Raw genomic sequence first — 18860 nt, forward strand, 5'->3', positions numbered from 1 at the left:
TGGGTAGAAAGACAGAAAATATATAAATATAAAATACAAGCACATTATTACTAATGGACTGAGTTACTGAGACATTATGTTTCTATATTACATCATTCTCTAAAACTGCACATAATGTGAAAGCTGTTTTGTTCATCTAATTAAGCAGATACAAAGTGTAAAATATATATCTTTAATTCTATCTGCCTCCTGTATATTTGTAAGAGTTATGGTACTTAGAGCAGTGTATTTTAATATAACAAAAAAATCCCTTCATTTTAATTTATTATTTCTATTTGGAAGTTGATATTGATGTATTTAATAGACTCTTTCCCTATGTTTAATATGGAAATCATATTTAATTGATTTGAAATCAATTTTCATGCTTACCTTAAGGAAAATATTTAACTTTTGAGTTAATTTTTGGAGTCATTCATACTCATTAATGTCACGTTACAATAGGTGAATTATTTCTTCTTTTATAAATTTAGAATACAAGTTTTCTAACCTCATAAATCAATTTAATTTAATTTAAATGTAGACTTCTTCATTTGCCTAAAAAATTCAAATATATTGTATCTCTTATGTGTCTATTTATAGCCATCCTTATACTTCAGGTTTTAGTTTACTACATTATACTCTGAAATAGATATTTCAGAGAATAATTTCAGTTTTCACCAATGATTGTCTTTACTGTATTCCCAATTATCTTTCTTCTAGTGTTATTTTTGTAAAATATAATAACTTTAGTTCTGTAACATTATTTTCCTGTGAATAAAACACTGACTCATTAATTTGGCATAAACAGTCTTCACATGACTTCTATTCACCTAGATCTGGTCAGCCATGCTATTTGTCACATGTTGTCTGCACTACAACTCTTCTATATTGTGTTTTAGCAATATGAAACTGCTTCGCTGTTTCTAAAATGCTTTGTTTCCTCTCTATCTTACCAATCATATTCATCAGGATACACTTTAAATGTTTTCTGGCTCTTGAAATACAAGATTATTAGTGGATCATGATGTCTTGAAGCTGGAGTATGTGTTTGTCACTAACTATAATATTATATCCATAAATCATTTTATACTTACAAGTGTTTCCAAATTTGGTTGTTACTTCATGCAAAATATATTCTTTGATGTGACATTCCCGTACAATTTACTGTGTAGTAATAAAAATTTTAATTTATAGTTTTTGCAAATTTTAGTTTTGTGCGAATATCTCTCTTTAGTTGAAATAATACATTTATCTCAACAAATTGCAAAACGTTTAGACCAATAATGTCTAATTTCAATGATGTTGAATAAGAGAAAATCAGCAATCTGGCACACATACTGTAAAAGACAATCTGGCATTGTTACTGTAGTATACTTTCATACTCCCTGTGGACTAATTGTGAGTCACTGCAGGCTTCTCCAAATGAGGTCAGATTCATCAATTTTTTTTTGGAATGTGTTCATTCCACTGTCTTTTGTGCTTTTTCTCTTATTTTCTTGCATCATTCTGGGCTATGCACATATACTAAGAACTTTTGGGGTATTTTTGAGTACTCATTGATTGCTATACTTCTTTAGGCACTACCATCATGACAAACATGTAGTATTTTTGCTTTATGAGGATGCTTCTTCACTTTAATCATACATCTGATGATCTATGAGAAGTATATTCACTTTGAACAGACTAAAATGGTTATTTTCTTTTCAATTCACCTTTGACTCTAGATGTAATATTGAAACAGGGAAACCAATGCTAGTCCATAGAGAAAGTAGCTGAAATTTCCCACGATTTGAGATATTTTAGGTTTTTGGTGAGTAATTATGTCTCTAAACTCAATAGTCTTACTCTTTCTTGTCCAGGGGCCAAAGGGGAGTTCTCTCTTTACTCTCCTTGGCCTTTCCAACAATTAGAAGCTCTCTCATTTTCTATGAATTTTAGTCAAATCTCAGATAAAACATTTATAAGTGATTGCTTATAAACAGGAACTCTGGAGTTCACCTTCCTTGGGAATCATGGCTTTTATCTAGATTGACTGTGCATTCTTGAACAAAGTCCCTAAATTTTATACTCCTTAAATATAAAATGGGAACGGAATATTTTCTGTTGTCATGGGGAGTCACTGACAGAGCAAATGTACAAAGGCTTGCTAAAAGAGGAGTATTGTAATGACAAAAATGATCCTGTGGCTCTGACATGTTTGATTTCTGCTATTTTATTACGTTTTTGTTTGTTTCATGTGGGGATGGGGCATTCATGTTCCATAGTACACAAGCAGAGTTCACAGGACTATTTGGAAAGTTGTTTTCTCTTTCTATCATGTGTGTCCCCAGGAATGAATTTATGTTATCAGCATTGGCAGAAAGCACCCGCTGAGCCCATAATTTATTTTTATACTTCCATATTTTCCCAGTTACTACAGAGAGATGAGTTAGACTTAGTCTCTGCTTTGAAGATCATTACAGATATGGAGACAAAATAGATACCCAGCCAGTAAGATAAGGGTAGATAAATATAAGATATGCTATCTTATGGGCAAGAGTGATTTCCCCACTAACTGAAATTGAACCATCTTATTTGGACTCAGGAATGACTCAAAATAAAGTACTTCTGTCATGATTCATTTCTTTAAAATAATATTTAAGTAATTTTTGAGAATTTCATGCAATGTATTTTGATCATATTCACATCCTTCTCCATCATCTCCAAGATCAACCCCCATTTCATTACCCACCCAAGTTTGTGCTATCTTTGAAAACCAAAATATTTTTTCTGCTGTCCGAATACTTCTGGTGTGGGGCTTGCCATGGAATATGGTCAACACACTATAGTTAAACCCTTAAAGAAAATAGACTCGTTTTCTCCCAGCAGCTATTAATTGCCAGTAGTTCTTTATCTAGGGTGGCGCTTTCTGGTTATCTTTACCTTCTATGTTGGGATTTTGTCTGGCTTGATCTGGTACAGACCTCCTGAGTATGGTCACAATCTATTAGTTCATATACAACTCTCCTGCTTATCCAGAAAACAGTTCTTTTTAGTCATCTATCATTTCTGAGTCTTACAGTCTTTCTAGCTCACCTTCTGTGATGATTTCTTAGCCTTGGGAAGAGTGGTAAGGTTCAGGTGACACATTTAGAGCTGAGTACTCTACAGGGTCTTCTTCTCTGAATCATGACCAGTTGTGTGTCTTTGTGTTAATTGTTATATACTGTAAGAAGAAGCTCACTACCAGTGAAGAAAAGTAATCACCAATCTTACCCACCTGTGAACCTGATGACTTACAGTAATTATGGAACTGGCAAAATACCACCTACCACAGATGCAGCAGTGGTATTAATGTTATGGGTTTAATCAACCACATTTTGTTCAAAATTAAAGTCCATGTTATGGAACCTATATGGGACATTATTGCAGCCAAGAATCTGTAGCTAAATGTGTCAAAGGACCTATAAGAAATATGGAAATTTAAAAAAATGCCTGCTGGTGTTAGGGATACAGTGTTCATTCTGCAAACCTTCAAACTGGCCTGCTAGTGGAGGGTGTCATACCCATGAGCACATTGGCAGTACTTATTGAACTTAGGTTATCAAAAAGACCATAAAGTTGGGGACTGGAATATTTGGTAGTTGCAAAAAAAGTAGGGGTTGAAATGGGGACAGATATGATCATATTTCATTGTATACATGTATGGGATTCTCAAGAATTAAAAATATGATTTAAAAAGTGGCACAGTCATATCTGGATGGAATGGCAGAAATCATAAAGCCAGCACAGCTGCTTGACAAAGATCCAGAAAAGCTGAGCCTCATGATGGCTGCCATGCACCTTTTGGTTTTCATCTCCACTTGTTGCATACTCGGGGCACTTAATATTTGTACAGTATGAGGATATTGGATTGATGGAAAAATTCTTATGAATCATTTATGCCTTGTCCCTGGAATACTGCTTCTAAGCTTCCCCAGGAAGTTCTGAACATACTATTTCCCCCACTTTTAGGGAGATACCCTTATCTACCTGAAGGTCTTTCTTATGCCTTGGAGGTTGTGACACACAAAAAATCCAAAAGTCTGTTCATGAGACTATGAGACATTCTTGAAACATCTGTCCTGTCCTTACACAGAAACAAGATATTCAACACAGAGTTAACTTAAAAAGATCAACAAGATTCGGTGGGCTGGAGGAGTTGGCCACAGTTCAGATTACAAGCATCTCCCCACTACACACTCAGATAATTACATAGCATATACCTCTGCCCTGCACAGAGACATATTGATGATCAAAGTATGGAGTGGAAAGATGATAAAAGTATGAGGTGCCTGGACCTCCCTCTCGTAAAAATTAGCTCATGCAGAGCTACTATAATGTCATATGACCAAGGAACAACAGAATACCAAGATTAGACTTATAGACAAATTCTATAAAGATATAAATGTGAAGAATATATTATGCCAGAATTTGAATAATAACTGCACCAGCTTTTGCCTGAGGATTTTTCTTGGCCACTCTGGCCATTAAGAGTTAATAATACATGCTTGAGACATGGCAAAATGCCCAGGGTGGCTTGAAGATTTTGTTTTGGTCTAGTGTCCTTGAAGCAACCAAAGCTACTAGCCTGAGAACAGGTTGTCATATGCCTCTAGATTCTTAAAAAACAGGTTCTGGCGTTAATGGGTAAGAATTATAACTCTGTTTTTTATTTTTTTTATTTTTTATTTTTTATTTTTATTTTTACTTTTTATTTTTTTGGTTTTTCAAGACAGGGTTTCTCTGTGTAGCTTTGTGCCTTTCCTGGATCTCGCTCTGTAGACCAGGCTGGCCTCGAACTCACAAAGATCCACCTGCCTCTGCCTCCTGGGTGCTGGGATTAAAGGCATGTGCCACCACTGCCCGGCTAAAATTTTTGTTTTTTTTTTTTTGTTTTGTTTTGTTTTGTTTTTCGAGACAGGGTTTCTCTGTGTAGTTTTGGTGCCTGTCGCTATGTAGACCAGGCTGGCCTCGAACTCACAGAGATCCATCTGCCTCTGCCTCCCAAGTACTGGGATTAAAGGTGTGTGCCACCACCACCTGGCAGATAACTCTGTTTATTATAAAATCTCCATTCTTCCCTGAAAAATCAATTTAGTCAGTTGTTTATGGGTGGATCTCCTATGTATATAAGTAGTTAAATTCAAGATTTTGAGCTTTATGTATGATCATACAAGAACATAAAATCAAGATCACTGATTCAAATAATGCTGAATTTCTACAGCAAAAATTCCTTTAAAATAGGTAAGACAATTTTAAAAATGGAAATCTGTTACTTACACTGTTTCATAAAATCAATTAAATATTGCTAAATAAATATACATGGGGAGATAACAGTATAAATTAAAGAATAGTTGTCTAGCACTGTGTTAAATAAAAGAAGCCAGACTAGAATGAGTACATATTTTTGTTGTTGTTGATGATGTTGTTGTTTGTTTTTAACTTTACAGCAAGCACTTTACTGGATGTGCTATCTTTCTTGTCTCCCCTACATCTATTTCAGATATGCTGTACAATGGTTAACAAGGCTATTTTTTAACTATTATTTTTCTCTCATACATTACATTCTGAAACTTCCTCTTTCCCCCACGAATCCTAGTCCCTCTCCTCCCTCCTCTTTCCTCCTATCCACTCTTCTTCTACCCCTCCCCCCAAAAAATGAGCAGGTCTCCCAGGGATATCCACCAAACATGGCCTAACAAAACACATAAGACTGGGCACAAACTCTCTTATCAAGTAGGAGAAAAGGGGTCCTAAAAGCAGGCAAATGAGTCAGAGACACGCCCCACTCCTACTTTTAGGAGTCCTACTAGAATACCCAACTACACAATTACAAGTATGCATAGGACATAGCTCTGACTGATATGGGGTTCATGTTTATCACTTCAGTCTCTGTGAACCACTATGAGCCATGCTTAGTCGGTTCTGTGGGCCTTGCTCTCTTAGTGTACTCAACCACTCTGGTTCTTACAATCCTTCCTACCCTCTACTGTGGGGTTCACCTGCATCCTCCAAGTGTTTGGCTGTGGGTGTCTGCATCTGCTCCCATAAGTTGCTGGATGACAGCCTCCTCTGATGACAAATGAGCTAGGCACTGGTGTGTGAGTATAGCAGAATATCATTAGGAATCATTTCATTGACTTTTTTTTTTTTTACCCCAGAGTCCTGTTTGGTTATATCCTAGGCCTTTGGTCTATCCTGTCTCTGGTTTCTGGCCATCCAGTGTGTGCTCTCTCTTGTGGCATGGGCCTCCATTTGGAGCAGTCATTGATTGGTCACTCCCGGAAGTTCTGTGCCACCATTACTCCAGCATATCTTGCAGGCAGGACAGATTGTAAGTCGAAGAATTCATGGCTGAGTTGATGGCCCAGTCACACTGCTGAGAACCTTTCCTGGTTATAGAAGATGGGCAGTTCTGCTCTTTATCACCTATTACTAGGAGACTTTGCTAAGGTCACTGTGGTAGATTTCAGGAAGTTTCCACTATACTAGCTTTCTCCATCACTCTCCAAATGCCCCCATCCTCCATTATAGTTGTCACTATCAATACTCTCTCTCTCCATCTCACCCACCACTTGTCTGATCCCTCCTGTTCCCATCCATACCCAAACCTAATCCACCTGCAAAATATATTTTATTTCTCCTCCCCAGGGAGATCCATGGATTCCACCCTTGAATGCTCCCTGTTACTTGGCCTCTCTGGGTCTATGAATTGTAGCATGTTATCCTTTATTTAACTGCTAATGTCCACTTATTTGTGAGTACAGACCATGTTTTTCTTTCTAGGTCTATATATATTCTCACTCAGAATGATCTTCTCCATCTACTTGCCAGCAAATTTCATTATGCCATTGTTTTTGCTGCTGAGTAATACTCCATTTTGTAAATATACAACATTTTCTTTATCCATTTCTTAGTGTAGGGACTAGGTTGTTTCCAGGTTCTGGCTATTATAAATAAAGATGCTATGAACATAGCTGAGCAAGTGTCTTTTCGGTATGATTGAGTTTCCTTTAGGTAGCCTACAGAATGGGAAAAGATCTTCACTAACTCTACATCCAACAGAAGGCTGATTTCCAAAATATATAAAGAACTCAAGAATCTAGATATCAACAAACCAAATAATCCAGTTGAAAATTGGGTACAGATCTAGACAGAGAATTCTCAACGGAATAATCTCAAATGGCCAAGAAACACTCAAAGAATTGTTTAACACCCTTAGCTATCAGGGAAATGCAAATCAAAATGCCTCTGAGATTCAATCTTACACCTTTCAGAATGGCTAAGGTCAAAAACACAAGTGACAGCTTATGCTGGAGAGGATATGTAGCAAGGGGAAGACTCCTCTGTTGCTGGTGGGAATTCAAACTTATACAGCCACTTTGGAAATCAATGAGGTGGGTTCTCAGAAAACTGGGAATCAATCTACCTAAAGACAAAGCTATATCATGCTTGGTCAGGATTTTTTTAGATTTAACATTTTCTTTGACTGATGTATCAATTTCTTCTATTGCATCTTCAATGGCTTAGAGTCTCTCTTCCATCTTTTGTATTCATTGGTGATGCTTGTACCTGTAGTTTCTGTCTGCTTACCTAGATTTCCATTTTCAGGATTCCCTCAGTTTGTGTTTTGTTTATTGCTTCTATTTCCATTTTCAGGTCTTGAGCTGTTTTGTTTTCTTTTTCTTTACTTGTTTGTTTTTTCTTGGCTCTCTAAGAAATGTATTCATTTCCTCTAATTTTGTTTGTTTTTTTTTTCAGTTTGTTTAAGGGATTTAGTTATTTCCATATTCTGGTCCTCTATCATCTTCATAAAGTTAGTTTTAAGATCACTTTTTATGCTTCATCTGTGTTGGAATATTCAGGGCTTACTATAGTACGATAGCTGAGTTCTTGTGCTGACATATTACCCTGGCTGTTGTTAATTGTGTTCTTATTATGGCCTCTAGACATCTAAGTTTGGGGTTATTATAGGTTTAGGTACTGAATTCTGAGTTTGTCTTTGTTAGATGGGTGCTTTGTCTCTTGGTTTATGTTTCCTCTATTGTATTGTGGTGGCTGGCATGTCCTCTGGTCCATGCCACCTTTTCTGGGGTTCTGGCAGTCTGTGTGGTCTCTGGGGCTCTGAGTGCATGTGCGGACTCTGGTAAAATACTGGGATTATGCTCGGGTTATAGGCTGCCATGTCATATCATGGTGAGGAGAGGGGTGGCTGTTGGGGTTAGACTGGGCTTGCATTGAGATAATTTTAGTGGCCTGTGGATTGGGAGGGGGTTGTGTTCTTACCAGGGATTCTGCATCCTGGTGTGACCACTGGTAAAGGACGGGGCCAGGAATACATATTATATAACACATTTTTATTAAAGATAAGCATATTGGAAGTTAGAAGTAAGATGGAAGATCCGTTTTTTTTTTCATTTGACAAGCCTTCATTAAATACAAACAGGAATAGTTTCCAGAGTCTGTGTGATGTTTAATTTCTTTATCTTGATGCTAATTATATAGATGTTTGCTTTAGATAGAGTTTGCAATACTAAATATTTTTGTAAAATTTTCTGCATGGATGCCATATTAGAGTGAAATTTACATTTAGAGATTGTAAAAGAGAAAGAATAAAAAACCAATAAAGGATGAAAACAAAATTTAGAAAATAGTTTTAGTGAAAACAAACTGCCTTGTTCTGTTTTGACCATTTCACCCTGAACCTCTGAGAGCACTTTATCATTTCCCAGGGCAGCTTCAATAGTAAGGTTAGGGACACTACTGCTTTGCAGTAAGTTTTTTCCCAGGTTGTCATCATCATTCTGAAACCAAAATACCACATGTCAGTCAGATCTGAAATTGGGAGAGCTGGAAACTGCTTCTACAGGGGTTTCTTCATTGTTTTGTTTCCTTGGTACCTCATAGATTTTACTGTCCTTGTACAGGATGAAGAAAATGAGACAATGAATGAAATAATAACAATGCAGAGTATATATTTGGGATTGTAGCTCCATGGTAGAGATCTTGCCTAGCACACATAAGGCCATGGGTTCAATCTCCAGCATGACAGTAAACAATTAAAACACATGAATAACTTTACAAATAAGGCAGAAATAGAAACCAAAGAAATCTGATTTGAAGAGAAAATTCCTCAGTTATCTCTGGAGAACAAGTATACAACTCCTAAAACACGTTCTAGCTCAGTTGTGACTTCCCTAGTAAAACATGTAATAATCATTTACTTCTTTTGTCAATGTAAGGGACACAACTCCACATTGCCTACATAGAAGGATATCATGCTAATTCCCATGTCATCACCTTATCATTGTGTCCTCTAAAGCGGATGCTAGAAAGACAGATGCCTAATTTGGGAACATTTCCATAATCGTTTGCTCCTAATAAAGCATTTATTTATGACATTATTAGCCTCTTCTATCTGTTACAATGTCATGTGCAGTTGGGAAGATACATGAGAAGCATATAAAAGATACTGATAATTCAAGAGTTTGCCATTTCAATCTTAAAATTAGTCTCCACCACATATGAAGGTTTTCATGTGGGAGTGAACTGTCATTCACCAGCCTAGGTGTAAAAGTATATATGCCAATATATAATTCAACTCTGAGTGTGTGCATTATCTAGAATTAAAGAAAGAGGAAATAATTAACATGCCTTGAACATGAGTAAGACATTTGTATCTCATTCCAAGATTATTGCTTTACTGGGAGAAATTGCATCAATTATACAGATAAGGAAATGAACATGTGATAGCAATGAGAATATGACTTTCTGTAAAGATTTAATTTTTTAAAACTTTTAAAACATTATGATAGAGGAAAAGACTTCTGTTTTGATTTTCAATTTCAAAATTATTTTTGAAAATCATTAAGTAAACATTTTTTTGCCACCATTTTTAAATTTACCTATTTGTATAAAAATTCAGATCCTATGCCTATAAGTGTGGCCGAATTTTTTAAATTAAAAATCCTGCCAGTTCTAAATGTTGGAAGTATTTAGAAATTTATTCTTGACTTTCACCTTTCATGTCAGATAGATAAACCTATATTGCTTACCATCTATGTTACTACAATGGTTAGTCTGGGTTATTTTTTGGTTCAGAATGTAAGTAACTGACTCAGTGTTGTTTCTTTATACAATGCCCAGTGGTATTATGTACCATCTGGAAATCAATACTATCTGCTAATAATAGTAACAGAAACTACAATTTGACAGTGTTTATATATTACATATGCCAGATACATCATAAACATTGAAAAATGTAAATCTCTTTCTAAACCACCCTGTTGTTCTCTTTTCTAAAAGCTTACCATCTATACTGTGTTTTCTACTGCTATGTAGCCTTGAATATTTTATTTCAAGTCTACTCTCTTCCCACATAATTCTCCAAAAGTCCCCATAGTCTGCAACAGTCACAAACGTATTTAAAAGCATAAAGTTCAAAAACTCTTCAAAGAATCATGCAGTCTCTTAACTGTAATCTCCTGTAAAATCAAAATCAAAAAATCAGATCACATACTTCCAACATATAATGACACAAGATATACATTACCATTCCCAAACATAAGGAAAGGAGCATTTGGAAATACTGGATCAAAGCAAGACTGAAAACCAACTGGGCAAACTCCAAACTTTGCATCTCCATGTCTGATATCAAAAGGCTCTTCAGAGCTCCAACTCCTTTCAGCTTTATTGACTGCAACACACTTCTTTATCTTGGGCTGGTTCCACTCCCTGTTAGCAGCTTTTCTTGACAGGTATCCCATGGCTCTGGCATCTCCAGTATCTTGGGGTCTCCAGGATAACCCAGGGTTCAACTTCACACCTTCGTGCAAAGGCCTCCCTAGGCCTCCATTCAGGGATACCCCTCACACATGCCTGACCTCAGTGGTTTTCCTTAGATGAGGCAAATTCCATAGCCCCTTTCTTCTACCTTTAACTCCAGAACCACGTGGCCAAAGCTGCCAAGTTCTGCTGCTTGCTGTGTCTAGTACATGATCCCCTCATTTATTTACATCTTCACAAGCTTTCTGTTTTCCTTCACTGGCTAAACTTAGCTGTCCTTGAACTTGCTCTGTAGACCAGGATGGCCTCAGACTCAGAGATCTGCTAGCCTTTGCCCTCTGAGTGCTAGAATTAAAGGCATACACCACCACACCCTGCTCCAAGCTTTTCTTTAATTCCTTTTCACAAACTGGAAATTTAGCTGGGTGGGATCTTGTCCTGAGGTCACCACTCCCTTTATGCCATTTCTTAATCTGATTATCTCCTTTCACACAGAATTTAGCTCCACTCCACTTTCTGGTGTTCATTTTTCCTCAAATATTTTTCCTTGCTCAGCTTGCTCTTTTTCATTATATATCTTCATTAAAGTTAACAGTAGTAACCACACAACAGAGTCTACACTAGGCTGTTTTGAGATTTCTTCTGCTAAGGGAATTTATCCAAAACTCTTCACTTTGCCTCAGGCAAACTTTTCAGAAAAGGGCAAAAAAAAAAAGCCACATTCTTCCCAAAATATCACAAGAATAATCTCTAGGCAATATACTAAACTTCTTCTCTTCTGAAACCTCCTGAGCCAGCCACCCACAGTTGATCAACTCACACAGCACCACTGTCTTCCATGTTCCTACTAATAAGGCCCATTAAGCAGTGCTTAACACATTCCTCTACTTTCCTAACCCAAAGTACCAGAGTAGGATGCTATTAAGCCCTGATAAAAGTGTTCGACAGATTTTCTAGTCCAAAGTTCCAAAGTCCTCCAACAAACATCATGGTCATACTTACAGTGATTTCCCAGTCCCTGGTACCAAATTCTGTCTTAGTCACTGTTCTATTGCTGGGAAGAGACACAAGGACTATGGCAACTCTTATAAGAGAAAGCATTTAATTAGAGTTTGTTTGCAGTTTTAGAGGGCAGTCAATCTCACAATGCATCGTTTATATTTTCCCTTCTGGATTTTTGTTTCAGGACCCACAGCAGAAATACATGTGCATAATATGTTTTCTCTTTAGACCCTACTATCTGAAAGCACGGTGTTTTTAAATGATATTTAAAATTATTGCATTTAATATTAAATGAAAAAGGTCTGAACTGCATAAGAGGCAGGCCAAAGCAAACGATAAAAGTTTTCTGGAGATGTAGTTCAGTGGTAGAGTACTTGTATGAAGTGCTTGGGGAATACAAATTTGTTTTTGGTTTTGGAAAGTCCTGCTTATCCATCAGGACCTTATGCAAATATTAACCACTTTGTATTACCCTCTAGGTCTCCAGCTACTGCTTCATGGTTTAGAGTATTTAAATTAGTCCTTAATACAGTTCCCATAAAGTTCTAATCATAAGGTTAGGCATGTTATACTAAGCTGGTGCACGTTTGAATTCTTTCTATCTTTCTTTTTCTTTTTTTTTTAATTAAAAAGGAACCATGTGTTTCATTTTATAATCACCCTTAAGCCAAATACAGCATTATTGCTGGAAATCTGACAATGCAAACTTATTTTTTATTGACAAAACTTTAAAAGTGAGAATTAACACATTCAAAGGGCTGAGGATATAGTTACTGGTAGAGCACTTACCCAACATTGTTCATTTCCTTTTAATTCTCAGAACCACAAAAATATATGCTGTATAATTTTGGAATTAATAGCAGCCTTGAGAAATGTTGAATGTCAAGAACTCCATTTATAACATATTTAATTTTCACAAAATACCAGTATGGAGTATTTTTTCATAGTCAATTTCATTTTATTGTAATAAAGGTACATCATGATTTTCAGGTGTTATATAGGAAACATGTAAAAGAATCTATGACTTACATGCATTCTAAGCACAGCATGCTTTCCTGAGGTAAATATAGTGTTAACTACTATTTGGTTACTGTTGGTTTTAAATGTGGCACTTTTACTCTGTGTGGAAAGGTCACATGGCATGACAAAACCCAGTATCAGAGCTTTATTAGGAGGAGGGGGGACAGAAGAGAGTGATCAGGCATGTAAAGACACATGCAGGGAGGGGGAGAGGAGGAGAGAACAGAAGATAAGGGAGGAGTCTGTGACTGGCTTTTTAAGGATTTCCCTGCACATGCACATGTGGACTTATGGAGCTACACCAAGCATGCACAGATTGCATGACTGCACTGCGTGCATTATGCAATCACGCAGTACACGGTTGATGTAAGATGTAAGGCCCTTTGCTTGGCTACTGAACTGCTGCACATGTGCGGTCATGCAGCTGGAGGAGTGGCCAGGAATTCTAACAGTTACTAATTGAGTGCTTGGTTGCCTTCTTGCTTGTCTTGACTTCTACCATACTTGGGGGACATTTTGTTTCAGGGGTGGTGTTTTAACATTAAAACAAATTCAGTTTCCTCTGTAAGAATTGTACATTCTTCCAAGTAAAGAAATTCTTCCCAAGTATTATTTTCATATTAGTGTTAGTTTATTCTTGAACATTCTGAAATTTCTCTTAAAATTTTCAGCTACCTCAAGGGAAAACTACCCATTCCAAAGGGGTAGTTTTTAGAAATAATTCTACATGAAACAGTAAGTATTAAAAATTAAAAATTCTTTGTGGTTTCCCAGAACTGAAAGATGCTAATGAAATAATCATTCTCTTAATATTTAAATTACATTATTTGAGTAAGTTATGCATTTCAATAAAATTAATCATTTTATTGATTATTATAAATCATAAAACTCAATATTCTAAGTTATTTTAACTTTCTTTCTTCTTTTTCATTTTCCTCCTCCCACCACAGTTACAGCTTTCCCTGGTCAGTCATTTTTTCCCCTTATAGCTATGCAATTCTCAAATAGTCAAAGATACAATTCTGTGTTGTCTTCCATAAGTTATCATTATCTTTTCAGGCATAGATGCCAAACACCCATTGTTTTCCTCACGAATTTTCTCTATTCTCCCATGAAAGGAGGCATCAATGTCCAAATTCCTCCCCCCACAAAACCTGTTCAGGGCTATCACAGTAATGCTCCAGTCCTTGGCACTGACTTCTGTATTAGTTAGGGTTTCTATTGCTGTGAAGAGACACCATGACCATGGCAACTCTTATAAAGGAAAATATTTAATTGAATTTAATTGAACTTCTTAAAGTTCAGAGGTTCAGTCAATTATTATGGCAGAGAGCATGGCAGCATGCAGGCAGACATGGAGGTGGCTACATCTTAATCAGAAGTCAACAGGAACTGGACTGGGGCACTGGGTGTGGCTTGGGCATGTATGAGAACTCAAAGCCCACCCCCACAGTGACATACTTACTCCAACAAGGTCATAAATACTCCAATAAAGCCATAACTCCTAATATTGCCACTTCTTATAAGCATATGGGGGCCAGTTACATTCAAACTGCCACAATGGCTCTTCCTTTTTGGCTTTGCGGACTGCAACACACTTCTCTAACCTGGTTCCATACCCTGTCTGTAGCTCTCCTTGGCTCCATGCTTCTAGCATCTCCAACATCTTGGGGTTACCAAGGCAATCCAGCCTTCACTTTCCAGCTTCACACAATGGCCTTTCTTGGTCTTAATGCATGGACACCCCTAACACACTCCTGACTTCAGTGGCTTCTCTTAAATTATGAGGAATATTCCATAACTCCTTTTTTTTTTTTTTTGGTTTTTCGAGACAGGGTTTCTCTGTGTAGCTTTGTACCTTTCCTGGAACTCACTCTATAGTCCAGGCTGGCCTTGAACTCACAGAGATCCACCTGCCTCTGCCTCCTGAGTGCTAGGATTAAAGGCGTGAGCCACCATCGCCTGGCCTCTTGTATCCTTTTTGAGTCTAAAGCAGAACCATGTAGCCCAAACTACATTGTTCTTGTGCATTCAGGGGTTGAAACCTGTCCCCACCCTCTTTGATTTACATTCACATAAGCACTGCAGTTTTGTTTAGGCCTAGGAAATCTCTCAGGCCTTTTCCTTTCATAGGTTGCAGGATTAGCTGGGTGGAGTCTTGTCCTGAGGTTACCACTCCCTTTATTCCATTCAGCATCAGGCCTTTCTTTTAGCTTTTCATCTGCTTGAGCACAGGACTTAGATTCAACTTTCTATTTCTTGGTTCTCTTTTTCTTCTTAAACTGTAGATTTTATGTTTCTCTTTGCCTTGCTTACTCCTTTTCACTCTTGATCTGCATAAGAGCGATCATAAATAGCCACATGTCCAGGCTCTCTTGAAATCTCCTCTGCTAAAAATCTTCAATTTGGCCTTCAGCAGACTTTTAGGACAAGGGCAAAGATCAACAACATTCCTTGCCAAAATGTTACAAGAATGGTTACTAGGCCAGCCAATAATATTCTCTGAAACCTCTTGAGCTGGGCTCCTCCAGTCCACATTATCCTCAGTACTAACATCTTACATGCTCCTAGGGTGGAAAACAAACCCACTCAAAAGAACAGTTATTAATTATAGCCCTACTTACAAGACTTCTACGAATCAGCTGTTCTTTAGCCTTTGGGGCTGATGACTGACTGAATAGATCTGATTCATATATCTATTTGTAGGAAATAACCTGGAAGTGCAGTAGACCCTTGAAGTACATGGACAAATGCCCAAGCTCTCAGAATAGCCAGTCAAAACACATGACGTTTATAATACTGATGTTTATAACTTTCTTATTTCCCCTTTAATATACATCCAATGGTTTAAGCAAGTTAAATAGCATGCCCCAAGCCAAGAGTTAGAGAAATATGTTGCTCATGATACTTGTTATCAAGCCAAGAAAGAGTTAGAGAAATATGTTGCTCATGATACTTGTTATCAAGCTAAGAGTTAGAGAAATATATTGCTCATGATACTTGTTAAATAAGTAAATGTATTATATTACCATAGAATATGGTCACTATTAACAATTTAAAATATTATATATCATAGGAGACCACCACCCTGGGTTACACAGTGAGTCCATTTTTTAAAGAAAATAAAATTTAAATACATTGATCTCACTTGGAAATGTGTTTTTAATCAATTTTTTCTACATTATTTTTCTCAAATCCAATATGAGTCAGTAATCTTATTTTACCAAAATAGTCATAATACTATAAAGCATATATTTCACAGTGCCTAGAAAAATATAAAAAAACAGTCTTTAAGTTGCAATTTTATTTACCAACATAGTGATGTCCTTGTGTTTCTATGTAGTTGGAAATTCAATTTCTTGAACTTCATAACTTTCTGTACCCAGATGTCTACTGATTGAAACTACCATAAGCTGACGATCATGGTTAACAGTATATTTTGAAGAAGGCCATATGGTTTATGTCTCTTGGCAAAATTTGTTTTAAAACACACAACTGCATGACGAAGAGGTAATCTGTGTCTAGCTGTGGTTAAATAAGTAGACTTGTAATACACATAATAAAACGATTTTTCTAATCTTAGTATCATCAGAAGAGAAATATTCTTCTCTCACTTACAAAATGAAATTCTACAGATTATCAATGATAACAAAATCACTTCAACTTTGTTTCAGTGGTGAAAGATTATGAGAGCTATTCAGTGTTTTATTTAATTATTTATGTTAGCTTATTTGAATATCTTAAAGCCCACTCCTTTGGCCCTTTATATTAGTCAAAAGAAGATATAAAATAATGTATTCAACTGTCTCTGTCTGTCCTTCCTCTTTCCCCCTCCCTCCCTCGCAACCCAAAATCTTTGTGTACATGTTTGTTTTCACTTTCTGTTCAGAAAGAACGTTTTCTTTATTTTTCTTAAATAATGCGAATCGGTTTCACAAGTTGGTACTTCTTTTTTCTTACCTGTATTTACAGGGTCAAACTAGATATGGTCAAGGACTGATTTAGGGCTTAATAATAAAGATGATCTGGTGAATAGTATCTAGCTTTGGAGTCTACTATGAGCTGATTCTATGACAAGAAATTGATTTCAGATACTCTTTGTGGGCAATGCTCTCAGGAATCTGAGGCAGAGCAGTGAAGTTATTTAAAAGGGGAGCCAAGAGCAGTCTGTAAGATAAAATTATCAAGTTAGCTACCAATATGTATGACTTAATTCCATGGAAAGGGGATAGAAAAACAAAAAACATGTGCCCCTTACTTTCCTTAGACAAGAAGCAGGGGCACTGAGGTTGGTATTTTAACATTGTTTTTTAAAGGTTAGGGTATGAGGGTAAAAATTTTCTTTGAGCCTTTCCAAAATTCCATTTCTGCTTCAAAGCTCTCTCAGACTAAGCTAAGACACAGTGATTTGAATGGCTGTGTCTTCCTAGTTCTTCTTTACAGATTTGTTTCTCTCCTTAAAATTTTTCTATCCTTCATTTATTCCACTTTGGTCAGCCTTTTAAATACTGAGTCTTGCTTTAAGATTTAACAATGACTTAACTATGATTTTTTTTTCTTTTAAAATTATTCACTGATGATTTCATAATATATACAATGGACAATGGTTTTATTTTTAACAAGGTTATCAACTCCTTAGCAACACAATAGTACTAGAAGTTAAAGAGCAGCAACAGAATCCTGCATTAAGACAGCTTTTGGACAGTTATAACGATACAACTTTTTCATTTTCTGGTGTCCATAAAGAAGTCATTTTTTCAAATATTTATTCCAAGCTCTATGCAAAGAAATTCAATATTCTTTTAGCTTAAAATAAATAATCAATATTATGATTACTTGGTTTCAGTCAAAGAATCACTAGATGCTTCATGTACTGCATACTTAATGCTTGGTATTGAATAGAGTCATGTTTACTATTTTCTGAGATCTGGGGATGGGAATCAAGGTCTCATAAATACTACATAAGTACTCTGCCTTTGAACTCCACTCACTACTTAATTAGACATTCACTACTAGTTCCAAAATTTTCATTTAAAACTCAAGAAGATGAAAAACACTATTCTGTGATTTTTTCTTAGAGCATCAAGGAAAATGAGATCATTTCTCACTAAAGTAAGTGAGGCCAAATTTCACTCATTGACTAATTTGTCCTCATGAGCCAAATTCTTTGCTACATAAAAACTTGGATAAGACTAAGGAACATGCAGAGTAGAAAGAATGATTAGAGATCTAGAATATCCAACTAGGAGACAGAAAAAGAAAAACTAAAGATTTTGAAATGTGTAAAGAGGAAAGCCTAAGAGACATGTGAGCCAGGCTTAAAGCATCTTAAGGACAAAGAACACAGAAATAAGTAAATGAAATAACATAAATAAATGTATTCATTTACTAAGAAGAATGCAAACTGAAGGACTTTTTGTTTTGTTTGCATGTTTTTTTAGTTAGCTCACTTTTTGTTTTTGTTGTTGATTTTGTGTTCTTCAATTCTGTCTTTTTTTTTTTTTTTGACAGTGTTTACCCCAGGTAGATATTAAACTCTAATGCTTCCTAGCTGTGCCTCCTCATTACAGACATTATGGGACTATGCCTCTTAATAGGAATATACCTATGGCTAATCTAGGGTGTTGGAAAAGCTAGAACTTTTAAGTTCATGTTTTTTCAAAATTCACAAAGGAAATTAAATTGCAAATTGAGTTTAAAAGACTGAAATTACTTCCAGTCACATTTTTCCAGTATTCCTCGTAAAATAAGAAATAAATGACAGTTTACCTAAGGCACACATTTAGACATTCACTGGTATAACCAGAGACTACCTGATCATTCTTTTGACTCAGAATACATATTTATCATAAACGTACAAATAGTTATAGCTATAATAATTTTATTATGGAATTATATAACTGTCTATAGGCTGGAAATATCATGAATAGAGAAAAGTGTAATGGTGGCACATGCCTATAATCACAAAACTTGTGAGGTGGAGGCAAGAGCATCAGGAGTCAAGACCAATCTCAACTTCATGAAATTTTCTTCATGTTGATATTTCTATCCAT

At 36.2% G+C, this 18860-nt stretch overlaps 1 protein-coding gene across 8 annotated transcripts in view; it reads left to right on the forward strand.

The window, feature by feature from the left end:
- The window catches only part of Dmd (dystrophin), a 2209767-nt gene that overhangs the window by 1061557 nt on the left and 1129350 nt on the right, over positions 1-18860 (forward strand). The window lies entirely within an intron of this gene.

The sequence above is a fragment of the Peromyscus leucopus genome, chromosome X (assembly GCF_004664715.2).
Source record: "Peromyscus leucopus breed LL Stock chromosome X, UCI_PerLeu_2.1, whole genome shotgun sequence".
Classification (NCBI taxonomy): domain Eukaryota; kingdom Metazoa; phylum Chordata; class Mammalia; order Rodentia; family Cricetidae; genus Peromyscus; species Peromyscus leucopus.